We start from the raw sequence: 13,827 nt of genomic DNA, 5'->3' as shown, positions 1-13,827 counted from the left end.
TATATGTATATATATATATATATATATATAATATACTCGTACACACACACACACACACATGAGTGAGTGACACAGAATGCTGTAAGAATGCACTAAGATCACAACTGCTGGAGGAATGCAATCAATTTCCACACAATGTCTACAAGTCTGGATGGCAAACACAGGGAGAGGACGATGTGGCCCCACACATGATGGACCCTCTGCACTGTGACGGGACACAGCGCAGTGATGTGATGATTTGGGGCACATGAAGGGGCCGTGCATTGCATTGTCTGGTTGGATGGTGAACGTCACACCATGGGACAGCACGTCATATGGGATATATATCCCATACTCATTTAATGGATGAGGCATTTGTGTGCCGGTGGTGCCAGTTCACGGTGCAGCCAGGATGAGAAGGGAGTTCATCACAGGCTGCAGCTCCTGGCTGATGTTCAACCTGTACTGTGAGACACATCTGGAGCATTCTAAAGGTGTGTTTTTATTTTTATTTACATTGTAATCGCCTGGAAAAACAGTTACACCGTCAGTCCTCCCACAGAGTGACATAGTGTGTGTGTTATAATATGTGTATTACAGCTGGGGCACTCCGATCAGCTGTGTTGTGACGCACTGCACCAAGCCTCAGAAGTGCATTGATGCCCTGGGGGGCGCCAGTGCGACGCAGTGCTTTTGCAAGTGGTGTTACAGCAATGATGATGATTATATTTCATATACATCATCTAACCCCATGAGAGGGAATGCAGTGCATCTGTAATGTAAGGTTTATTATGGATATAACACCCCCTTGAGAAGTGGTTTGCTGGTCCGGGGCTGCGCAACACTTTGACTCGCAATGACAGATGGTGATTTCAGTGTAATTGTACAATGTTCACGTCTAGTGCACATAATGATTCTGTGCCACAGACTTTGTACAGTACAATATGTCCTTAGCACAACAAATGGGATGCACCAGGGTGCTGTCCGGCTCATCCATTGCACACTTGAGACGTGCCTGACCACGGTGAATGAGGCTGTCAGAACATTTAGAACACAGTCAGAATGGAAATGATGTTTAACTTTGGCAAGAGGACAGCACAGCACCTACCAGTCAGTATAGACAATGTGGGCATTGAGGTGGTCCACATACAAGTACCTCAGAGTCCACATTGACAATAGACTGGACTGGTCAGTGCAGCTAAATGCAGCGTATAAAAGGGGACAAAGCAGACTGTTCTTCCTCAGAAGACTGAAATCCTTTGATGTCTGTAACAATATGCTTTTCCTTTTTTATCAATCTGTGGTGGTCAGTGCTGTATTCAATTAATCAATCAATCAACATTTATTTATAGAGCGCTTTACAGCACTGACTGGTGTCCAGAGTGCTTAACATTAAAAACACAAATTCCCAAAAATAAAACATGTACAGTAGTGTTCAGAATAATAGTAGAGCTATGGGACTAAAAAGATTAATCCAGGTTTTGAGTATATTTCTTATTGTTTCATGGGAAACAAGTTACCAGTAGATTCAGTAGATTCTCACAAATCCAACAAGACCAAGCATTCATGATATGCACACTCTTAAGACTATGAAATTGGGCTATTAGTAAAAAAAAAAAAGTAGAAAAGGTGGTGTAAGGAGTATCTATCTATCTATCTATCTATCTATCTATCTATCTATCTATCTATCTATCTATCTATCAATCATTAGACTGCACTTCAACTGCTGTTTGTGCTTTCTCCACCTCAAACGCACCTCCACAGGTACATTCGGGCCGGCCGCGTGAATGTGCTCAAGTGTTTGGGCTGCACTCAGATTGCTGTCGGAGGCTTTCAAACGCACACCGACGTCGGCCTCTAGTGTGATGGAGGTATTAACGTGATAAGGAACCTTGAACATTTATTTTAGACAAAAAAGCATGAAAAGTAATGTATACATTTGTAAGTCTGGTAGATTCATTCATTCATATCTGCATTTCAACCTGGAAAAAAAAAACCCCACTGTAAATAAATATCAATATTTATTCTAAACACAGCAGGAGATGATGCAGCAGTGACTGCAGTGTGTCTTTTGTTAGGATTTCTCAATGTGGCGTCAGTTTTCAGAGACCACAGGTGAGCTGGACCCTCAGGACGCTGAACCAGATGAAGGTTTCCTCTGCAGTTTCAACTTCTTGAGTTTTGGGAGACACTTTCATCACATTTTGAAGAGCAGAGATGTTCTTTACTTCCTTCTGGACTTCAGGTTTAGGTGTTCAGCTCCATCACTGGAGGTTTTTGAAGGCTTAGTGTTCTTTGCATCAAGCTCTCCATGTTCATGTGAGGGTAGCTTCAATCACTTCCAGCTTTTGTGATCATGTGCCCCATGACAGACATCCCTTAAAGTTCCTCTGTCATGAGTAACCTGCTGACTCACGCCATCAAATAATCAATATCCTGTAATTAGGAACCGTGAAATACGAAACAAGGGAGTCATCAAACACCAGGGCTGCCGGTTCGTCTCGACAGTGTTCATCTTGTCTCCAATAACACAGATCTTTTGTGCTGTATTTTCTACTTCCTGCTTGATGGGTCTTTCCACCGACTTGCAGATAACTTCATGTTCTTCCTGCTGACACTTCAAATGCCTTTTGAGGGTCTTATTTTCTTCAGAAAGTGTTTCCTCCTTCGGATGAGCTTTGGGCTGTTCGATGTCAAAGAGCATTTTTTGAATATCCAGCTTTGCCTGTGCTGTATTTTCTACTTCCTGCTTCCTCCACTGGTAGATAAATTCATATTCTTCATGCAGGCACTTCAACTGCCTTTTGAGGGTCTCAATTTCTTGAGAAAATGTTTTCTCGTTCTGAAGAGCTGTGGCCCATTTAATGTCATGGAGCATTTTGACTTCCTTGAGCTCTTTTTGCAACTTTTCCTTGACCTCCTCAAGATCTTTTATCAGCTTATCCTTAACATCACTTTTCTGCCTTAACTGCTGAATCTCTTCTAGGAGGTCCTTTTCAGTTTGCTTTTGCAAATTGAAGTAGAGTTGGAATTGATCACATTCTTGAAGCTCCTGTTCCTTCTGATTATCATGCATTTCTTGATGGTATTGTCGTGGGTAGTTTTCCGTTTGCTTTTCAAAGTGATGCTGTTCTTTCTGAGTTCCATGGAGACAAGTAATCTCTTCTTTCATGGTGACGATGACACTGTTATATTCTTTGTTAGTGATGTGCAGCTGCTTGTCCTTTAGCTCCAGCATTTCACATAGTTCTTTAATGACCTCTTCTTGTTCAGAAACCTGCTTGTTTAGCTGCATAACTTTTCCTTTCAGGTCATCATTTTCTTTGATTAGAGCCTCTTCCCTTACTTGGCTCTGCTCCTGATCCATGCTTGTCTCCCTGTTATAGAGATCAAACACAGGTTGAGAAATGTTCTCATCCATCGTGCTTCGTGATAACGTCTGTTTCTCTGTGATGCCAAATGTCTTTTCCACTGCTGCTAAATGTCTTCCCCACTCTGCTTCTTCTTGTCGTTCAGACTACATAATAAGACATTAAAGTCAGGAGCTTCATCTTAGAAAAACATAAAAGAAAAAATTTAAGTAAAGATTATAAGATCTGTACTTTTATTCTTATTCCAAGATCAATACCAGGCAAAAACATAAAAAAGGTCCAAAATTCTAAAACTTGAATACAAAACAGGAAGTGATGTCATAACGGGGTTGTTTTTTTTTGTTTTGTTTTTTTGGTCATATATACTGCTTGTAGCAGCCACATGGGGTGTGCAGCCAGTACATTCTGAGTGCCGGTCCCAAGCCCGGATAAATGAGGAGGGTTGTGTCAGGAAGGGCATCCGGCGTAAAACAAGCCAACCTAACTATGCAGACTCAGAATCGAATTCCCATACCGGATCGGTCGAGCCCAGGTTTACAACGTCCGCCACCGGTGCTATTGCCCAACAGGGTGCCGGTGGAAATTGGGCTACTGCTGGGTGAAGACAATGAAGAAGAGGAGGAAAACGTTGCCACGAACAGCGGGAGAAGAAGAAAACTAGAAGGGTGGAAATGAGAGTGGGGACTTTGAATGTTGGTAGTCTGACTGGTAAAGGGAGAGAGCTGGCTGATATGATGGAGAGGAGAAAGGTAGACATATTGTGTGTGCAAGAGACCAAGTGGAAGGGAAGTAAGAGCAGGAGCATCGGCGGTGGGTACAAGTTGTTGTACCATGGTGAGGACAGGAAGAGAAATGGTGTTGGGGTCATTTTAAAGGAAGAGTATGTTAAAAGTGTGTTGGAGGTTAAGCGAGTGTCTGACAGGGTGATGAGTGTGAAGTTGGAAATTGAAGGGGTGATGATGAATATCATCAGTGCATATGCCCCACAGGTAGGTTGTGAGATGAAGGAAAAAGAAGATTTCTGGAGTGTGTTAGATGAGGTGGTGGAGAGTGAACCCAAGCATGAAAGAGTGGTGATAGGAGCAGACTTCAATGGGCATGTTGGTGAAGGGAACAGAGGTGATGAGGAAGTAATGGGTAGATATGGTATCAAGGATAGGAATGGGGAAGGACAGATGGTAGTTGATTTTGCAAAAAGGATGGAAATGGCTGTGGTGAATACCTACTTTAAGAAAAGGGAGGAGCACAGGGTAACATATAAGAGTGGAGGAAGGTGCACACAGGTGGACTACATTCTTTACAGGAGATGCAAGCTAAAAGAAATCACAGACTGTAAGGTGGTAGCAGGAGAGAGTGTCACTAGACAGCACAGGATGGTTGTTTGTAGGATGACTTTAGAGGTAAAGAAGAAGAAGAGAGTGAGAGCTCAACAAAGGATCAGATGGTGGAAGCTGAAGGAGGAAGACTGTTGTGTGAAATTTAACGAGCAGGTGAGAGAAGCACTAGTTGGAGGGGAAGCAGTTTTGGACAACTGGAAAAGTACTGCAGATGTGGTGAGGGAGACAGCTAGGGCAGTACTGGGTATGACATCTGGACAGTGGAAGGAAGACAAGGAGACTTGGTGGTGGAATGAAGAGGTCCAGGAAAGCATAAGGAGAAAGAGGTTGGTGAAAAAGTTTTGGGATAGTCAGAGAGATGAAGAAAGTAGACAGGAGTACAAGGAGATGCGGCGTAAGGCGAAAAGAGAAGTGGCAAAAGCAAAGGAAAAGGCATATTGCGAGCTGTACAAGAAGTTGCATAGTAAGGAAGGAGAAAAGGACTTGTACTGATTGGCCAGACAAAGGGACAGAGCTGGAAAGGATGTTCAGCAGGTTAGGGTGGTAAAAGATGCACATGGTAATGTGCTGACAAGTGAGGAGTGTATGCTGAGAAGGTGGAGGGAATATTTTGAAGAGCTGATGAATAAAGAAAATGAGTGAGAGAGAAAAGGCTGGATGATGTGGTGAGAGTAAATCAGGAAGTAAAAGAGATTAGCAAGGAAGAAGTGAGGGCTGCTATGAAGAGGATGAAGAGTGGAAAGGCAGTTGGTCCAGATGACATTCCAATGGAGGCATGGAAATGTCTAGGAGAGATGGCAGTAGAGTTTCTAACCAGATTGTTTAATAAAATCTTGGAAAGTGAGAGGATGCCTGAGGAGTGGAGACGAAGTGTGCTGGTTCCTATTTTCAAGAACAAGGGTGATGTGCAGAGCTGCAGTAACTACAGAGTCATAAAGCTGATCAGCCACAGCATGAATTTATGGGAAAGAGTAGTAGAAGCTAGGCTTAGAAAACAGGTGAAGATCTGTGAGCAGCAATATGGTTTCATGCCGAGAAAGAGCACTACAGATGCAATGTTTGCTCTGAGAATACTGTTGGAAAAGTACAGAGAAGGACAGAAAGAGTTACATTGTGTGTTTGTGGACTTAGAAAAAGCTTATGATAGGGTGCCAAGAGAAGAGTGGTGGTATTGTATGAGGAAGTCTGGAGTGGCAGAGAAGTATGTTAGGGTAGTGCAGGACATGTACAAGAATAGTGTGACAGCGGTGAGATGCGCAGTCGGAATGACAGACTCTTTCAAGGTGGAGGCGGGATTACACCAAGGATCAGCTCTGAGTCCTTTCTTGTTTGCAGTGGTGATGGACAGGTTGACGGATGAGATCAGACAGGAGTCCCCATGGACTATGATGTTTGCAGATGACATTGTAATCTGTAGTGAGAGTAGAGAGCAAGTTGAGTCTAGTCTGGAGAAGTGGAGATATGCTTTGGAGAGAAGGGGAATGAAAGTCAGTAGAAGCAAGACTGAGTACATGTGTGTGAATGAGAGGGAGCCCAGTGGAATAGTGCAGTTACAAGGAGTAGAAGTGGTGAAAGTAGATGAGTTTAAATATTTGGGGTCAACTGTTCAAAGTAATGGAGAGTGTGGTAGAGAGGTGAAGAAGAGAGTGCAGACAGGGTGGAGTGGGTGGAGAAAGGTGGCAGGAGTGATTTGTGACCGAAGAATATCAGCAAGAGTGAAGGAGAAAGTTTACAAGACAGTAGTGAGACCAGCTATGTTGTATGGTTTAGAGACGGTGGCACTAACAAAAAGACAGGAGGCAGAGCTGGAGGTGGCAGAGCTGAAGATGTTGAGATTCTCTTTGGGAGTGACAGAATGGACAAGATTAGGAATGAACATATCAGCTCAGGTGGGACGGTTTGGAGACAAAGTCAGAGAGGTGAAATTGAGATGGTTTGGACATGTGCAGAGGAGGGACCCAGGGTATATAGGGAGAAGGATGCTGAGGATGGAGCCACCAGGCAGGAGGAGAAGAGGGAGACCAAAGAGGAGGTTCATGGATGTGCTGAGGGAGGACATGCAGGTGGTTGGTGAGACAGAGGAAGATACAGAGGACAGGGTGAGATGGAAACGATTGATCTGCTGTGGAGACCCCTAACGGGAACAGCTGAAAGACAAAGAAGATATACTGCTTGTAGCAAATTGTGCTCCTGGTAAATGTCAACACAGACACATAAAAAAATAAAGAAATGACTCATTCAATCACTTACTTGTTTTTGTTTGTTATTAGCTATTTGTTAGTTGAATCAGTTATTTGTGCACGCATTATGTGATCAGCTATTTTATTTATTCAGCACCAAATCACAACATTGCTGGCTCAAGGTGCTACACACACAAGTAAGATCTAACCTTCCCAATCTCTCCCCACCGAGCAAGCACATAGGTGTAAGCGGTAAGGAAAAACTCCCTCTGGTGATAATGAGGAAGAAACCTCAAGCAGACCAGACTCAAACCGGTGACCCACTGTGTAGGCCATTCTAACACAAAGTTTTTACAAATTTTACAAGAATTTCCTTACAAACAGAAAAACTAGAAAACAAAAACAGAAAAAGTGAAGAGCAAGAAAAACAGAGTCTTTAATTGAAATAAAAAAAGCAGTCCATCATGGGTCTTCAGGAGGTTGAATAGGTAAGTCTTGGAAGTGTAGTCTCCTGGGTTCAGTCCAATGTCTTGGGGTGCAGGGCAGCATCGTTACTGTATAGTTACGTTACTGTAACAGTGGTCTAAAATATGTGCCCCCCTTGTGGGGAGTTTCACATGCTGATAATAGTTAGGTGAGACCGTTTTAAAGTTACTTTTATTAAAGTCCCCAGCCACAATAATCACTGAGTTTGGGTGAGAGTTTTCATAAGTATGTATGATGTCACTCAAATCACTAAGAGCATCAGAAGTGTCAGCCCGTGGATGGATGTAGACAGTGCATAAAAACATTACAGAAAACTCTCGGGGGAGATAAAAGGGGCGACATTTGATGACAAGGCACTCCAGGTTAGCTGTGCAAGTTTGATTCATTATAACGGTGTCCGTGCACCAGCGTTCATTAATAAAAAAACACACACCTCCTCCTTTTGACTTCCTGGTGCATTCTCTCACTCTGTTGGAGCGGTAAATAGAGAAGCCCGGCAGCTGAATGGCAGAGTCTGGCACCTCACTGCAGAGCCATGTCTCCGACAGGCAGTACACGGAGCAATCTGTGGCCTCGCGCTGGGTCTGGATGCGGCTCAGCAGATCATCCATCTTGTTTGGCAGAGACTGGACGTTCGCCAAATAAATAGACGGCAGCGGGACTTTGCAGGGGCATCCGCGGAGTTTAACGAGCAGACCTCCTCGCTTTCCCCTGTGCTTACGCTTCCTACGCTGATGGCTGTAGGCGTCCCCATCGTGGAGCTCAGGTCGGCAGCATACATGGCGTTGGCTGTAGGCGTCCCCATCGTGGAGCTCAGGTCGGCGGCATACACGGCATTGGCTCCGCCCGGTCCCCTCGCTCTGCTCTCGGCTTCCCTGACTTGACTCTTGGCCCCTGTAGCCTCGCATGAGGCAAACATTAATGTCAGCACACCTCAGTTCAGGGATTACATGGGATAGGCCACCAACTTTATCCCGGATCTGAATAAGTAATTCACGATCATACGTGACAGTGGCAAGTGTTCCAAAAACGAATAAAAACAACATAAAACACACAGCACACAAGTGAGCTCTTGCTCTTGCGACGGCGCCTTCCCTCAGTGCCATCTTGACACACCAAAACCACACCCGCTTGGCTGATGCAAAGCAGGGTGTTTGATCCCTCGATAGGAACAGGGTGCGTCATCCCTGATACCCAGGTGTTCGAACCTGGAAGGAGGGTGTTTGATCCCTCGATAGGGTGCATGATCCCTGATACCCAGGTGTTCGATCCTGGATGGAAGGTGTTTGATCCCTCGATAGGAACAGGGTGCGTGATCCCTGATACCCAGGTGTTCGATCCTGGAAGGAGGGTGTTTGATCCCTCGATAGGGTGCATGATCCCTGATACCCAGGTGTTCGATCCTGGATGGAAGGTGTTTGATCCCTCGATAGGAACAGGGTGCGTGATCCCTGATACCCAGGTGTTCGATCCTGGAAGGAGGGTGTTTGATCCCTCGACAGGAACAGGGTGTGTGATCCCTGATACCCAGGTGTTCGATCCTGGATGGAAGGTGTTTGATCCCTCGATAGGAACAGGGTGTGTGATCCCTGATACCCAGGTGTTCGATCCTGGAAGGAGGGTGTTTGATCCCTCGACAGGAACAGGGTGTGTGATCCCTGATACCCAGGTGTTCGATCCTGGAAGGAGGGTGTTTGATCCCTCGACAGGAACAGGGTGTGTGATCCCTGATACCCAGGTGTTCGATCCTGGATGGAAGGTGTTTGATCCCTCGACAGGAACAGGGTGTGTGATCCCTGATACCCAGGTGTTCGATCCTGGAAGGAGGGTGTTTGATCCCTCATTAAAAGTGCCTATCTGGTTTCATCACAAAGCTGAGTGTGTGTGATCTCTGACGAGTCTCTCTTAAATGTTTGTATGTCTCAAAAACAATTCTAGAATAGAGTAATAAGGTGCATAATAATTTATAATAGATTTAGTTATATATAATTAGTTTTATATATTTCATTCATTTATATATTTAGTTAATTATAATTAGGTTCAGAAAAACTAAAAGAGAACAAGTATCTGTTGATCCGTTGGTCCTGTGTTACAGTATAATTGCTATTTTGTTTGGGTTTGTATTTTCTGGTGGTACTTTGTGCTGGGCTGGTTCGCTCCTCAGTGATAAGTCCCCTAGATACCGAAGAGTGTCGTGTTGAGAGGTACCAAAGAAGAATTCAACATTCCTCCACGACTGAAGATTCCTGAAACAATAAAGGGCGCACTGAGGAGTTTCTGTGGGTATTTAGTGTGGGTGGTTGAATTGTCGGACTGTTCCCTTTGTTAAAACCAGATCAAGATTGTGAAGTAACAAGAACTGAAGAATTGATCCGCTGCAATCAGGGGTTCTCCCCGTTGCACGATTGTAGTAGAAGCTTGATCATTGATCTTGATCTGAGGCCACGGGAGCACAAGGGGGACATTACCGGCAACTGTTAAATTTTACGTGTGTTTCCGAGAGCAGTTTGTTTGTCTCCGTATCAGTGATATAACACTAAAATTGACAATGTCTGAACCCAGATCATTTATGGACCTTTGGTCCACTTTCAAGACATTCTATTTGAAATCTGTAGAACAGAAAAATCGTAAACCAGAAGAAAAAATTTTTTAGTGATAATTCTCAGTGACATGCAGGGAGGAGAAGAGTTAAAATGGCCTGAAATGAAAAATGCTCTCAGTACTCATCAAAAAATGCTGACTGCATTGGAACACCAGTACAGAGTAGGTCTGAATAAAAAATTATTAGAAGCACAAAAATTAAAAGCAGAAAATAAGGACCTGTTTAAAATAAAGACCAACAAATTGTGCAAAACAGCTGAGAAAAATCATATTCATTATCACAATGCTGTAATACAGCTTCATGCCTGTAAATCCTGGGAAGAAACTGTGGCTCAGTCAAAGATGATCAACACAGAGAAAACTGCAGAACAATCTGACACATCTGACACAAAATCTGAAAAAAATACCACTACCTCTAAAGGGTGAAGTGGCACCTGTGGTTCAGAGAATTTATCCTACATTGACAGACATCGACTCACCACCTTATAATAATGTTATGGTGATTCAAAATGACACACTGCCAATGAGTCCACAGCCTGTCCAAGCTCCAATTCTAGTGATCAAGTCTGGACTGATGGACTGTGAGGAGAATCCAGGATTTGACAGCATTGAGGGTCCTCTGGGTCCTCCACCGTCTCCCCAGGGAGATACTGCTGGTGACCTGAGGGGCGCCTCGGGTTCTATTAGAGGCTCAGTAAGATCCTCTACTCTACAGGGTCCATCAGCCCAAAGGAAACAGAAAGAGAAACAAGCAGGAAGGAGGATTCAGAAAGTCATGACGACAGATATGACTTCACAGGATGGGAAGGTGGAACATATGGGGGAGACTTGCTTGACCCTGACTCACATAAATTTCTCAGACAAGACAACACAATAAACATAAACGTGAGGAGAAATATGAAAAATGAGGAGTCATGAGTCATGAGTTTCATGAGGAGTACATGAAAAAATGTATCAGAAATTCGAAAAACATCTCAAACACATGAAACAATACAAAAATTAACTCAGACAGTGAGGATGTCGACCAATGTGGAAGTCCACCCCCTGTTTCTGGAGTGGTTAAAATAAAGCGTCCAAAGGTGTACAGATTATACAAACCACGAAGAGGGTTAGAAAAACTATCTAAAAGACTCAATGAGTTGTCTCTGGAGGACAAGAAACAGATACTCAGAGATACTGAAGAAGAAATATACCTCCAGAAGAAAGCAACAGACAGGGGGAGACAAGAGGAAAAGTTAAATCTCATACATCTAACAGATGAGGACAGTGAGGGGAAGGAAGCTGATCAAAATGAGTCTCAAAACATTAATGCTAGATCTCAAATGGCCGACTGCTGCTCCCTAGTGGTAAATAGTGATAAACACACCCATGAGACATTAGAGTCCAGCAAAAATTTTCATCACAGCTTGACAACTGTAAGCAATCCCATGGTGACTAGACAAAAGACTAAAAATAAAGCATTAAGTGAAATTGATTTACAAACTCCTCTGAATGCACCATTGTTTGAAGGAGTAGGAGGACGCCAGGTCTATCAAGCCTGGAAAACACGTGACATGTATGCAATCAAAGATAGGCTACCGCCCCTGTCTGGGGGTGCAGGTTCCTGGATCAGGCAATTGGAAGACCTCACAGGAGGTATGTATTTAGCATTGGGTGATGTGCGCGCTCTGGTGGCAGCCTGTGCATCCAGAAATGAAAGTGTGGTACTGGAAGAAACAGCTAAAATGACCACATTTCCTGATGATATGCCATTTGATAACGTAAGGCGCGAGTATTATGTTGCACTGAGAGATAAATACCCTTACAATATAACATCTGGCACAGCCTCTTACTCACCAAAAGAAGATGAGTCCCCTGAAGGATTAATACAAAGAGCCGTAAATCACTGGATTGACTTAACTGGCCGACATCCAGGTACAGGTGACGCTGGTGCACAGATCCTGTTTAAACAGGCTGTGTTTTCTGGCCTCCCTGCTCCTCTAAAGGCTAACTTGGACAACACACCTGAGATTTCTGTTATGCCGATGGATAGATGGAAGTTACATGTGATACACTTCTGAAAAATTGCAGTGTAAGGCGAGCAGAAGACCAGAGTGAGAAAACAAAAATGGAACTGAGCTGGCTCAAGTGCCACAACCTGTGGCTGGGGCCTTTGAACAGAACTGGCCATATCCACCCTATGTACCACCACCTCCATGGCCTGGCCAACAGCAATGGCCATCAGGCATGAATCAAAATAGGGGTGGAAAAGGTAGAGGCCGTTTCCGCCCGTGAACAGGACATGGGGGTCGAGGAGGTTCTATAAGCGGAAGAGGGACAGGTCAGGGTGGACCACAGCCCGGTGTGTGTTACAACAGTGGTCAACCAGGACACTGGGCTAAGAACAGCTCACAAGCTGCCCAGGATTATGTACAGCAACCCCAACTGTTATGTGTTGACGCGGGTTGAGGAGCGGACCTGCATCTGACTGAACCCAGCGCTAAAATAACCAGAAAGCGGTTTCAATAACAAAACAATTTATTTTCCCCCTTTTGTGCAATACTCGGTGTACAAACATAAAACGCGTCTGTCTGGCGGAGTGAAGGACGGCGCGCTCTCCAGCGCCCAAAGGGATCGAAGCCCGGCGCCTCTGGACCCACGTTCACCGCCAAACACCCCCCAGGTGGACACGACAAACCGACTCTGTGAAGGATAGAAAAGGTGAGGTAAGTCAGCAGCTACAACTAATATCCTTCAAAGGCACACACTATCAGCAACACATTCAGGTCTGAATTTAAGCTTTATGTAAATGAGCAGCTTCTCACAACAGGTGGAGGATCATCTGTCCGCACGCCACGGCCGTGAGAAGCAAGCTGCACAACTCTCATCAATATTCACATATACTGCGTAACAAAATACCAAATTACTGTTAACAATTATTCAGACAATCAAATCACCTCTGATGTGTGCTGACAGCATGTGTCCCTCACCCGTCCTCCTTCACAGGTGCGATGTGTCAAACCCAGGCGCGGTCCTCAGCGTCTCACAAACGAACATCACAAGGTCGAGTTCCCGGCAATTCTGCTTGAATCACACATGGCTTAAATGCAGAACGCCATCTCATTATCTGCTTCAGCTGAAAGTCTTTAAGGTTGCACGTGAGCACCATCCACAGGTGCTGCATATCACGTTGATGAGGGTGAAGGACTCTTCTGCCAGCACCCTCTCCACAGACAATAAATCAGTTTGCATACCACCTGGAGAGCAAAGAAAAGAAAAGAACACCCAAATGTCCAGCCAAACCCCCCCAACACACAACAGTACCCCCCCCTTTAACGGGAAGCCTCCCGGCGACCGAACAGACCAGGCCCGAGAACAGCACTTCCTTCTGGGGTCCTCGTCAGGAAGCAGACAGCGTAACGCTCCCAAGGTCCACCGCAGACAGCAGGACAGGGCACCGCATCTGGAAGGCCAGCTGGCATCAAACAAAAACCCCAAAACAGTCCCTAGTACAACCCAACATACAAGAAAAACATAACCCCCCCGCAAAACCTCCCCAGGGGACCGTCCCATCCAACCCCGGGAAGAAAAGAAAAACTCCCAAATGCAAAAACACAACACAGCCCCACAAACACAATACAAACATAAATGCACAAAGAAAAATAACAAACAACCCCCCCCAGAACGACTTGCAGAGCCCAACACCCCCCAGAAGGCCTTTACCACCAATTCCAGGAGAAATAGCCAAAGCCGGAATCCCACAGAGGTCCCCAGGTACACATGGAGCAACGGTGCCCCCCAGAGGACCGTACCATCAAACCCCAGGAGACACCCTCCCCACAACCCAGGAACCCCAGACCCGGCCACACTTGGCTAGTCGGCCCCACAAGCCAA

The 13,827-nt window shown here is 45.0% G+C and overlaps 1 long non-coding RNA gene across 1 annotated transcript; it reads right to left on the bottom strand.

Moving 5' to 3' along the window:
• Positions 1-1,075: 1,075 nt before the first annotated feature.
• Positions 1,076-11,463, bottom strand: LOC117523589. Its single transcript, XR_004564550.1, has 3 exons — positions 11,452-11,463; positions 8,481-8,483; positions 1,076-1,292 (listed from the first exon to the last, which is right to left on the bottom strand). It is a non-coding gene; the product is annotated as an uncharacterized LOC117523589 (long non-coding RNA).
• Positions 11,464-13,827: the final 2,364 nt, after the last annotated feature.

The sequence above is a fragment of the Thalassophryne amazonica genome, chromosome 13 (assembly GCF_902500255.1).
Source record: "Thalassophryne amazonica chromosome 13, fThaAma1.1, whole genome shotgun sequence".
Lineage (NCBI taxonomy): Eukaryota > Metazoa > Chordata > Actinopteri > Batrachoidiformes > Batrachoididae > Thalassophryne > Thalassophryne amazonica.
The sequence above is the reverse complement of the archived record's forward strand: the minus strand, read 5'-3'. Positions and strand labels throughout refer to the sequence as shown.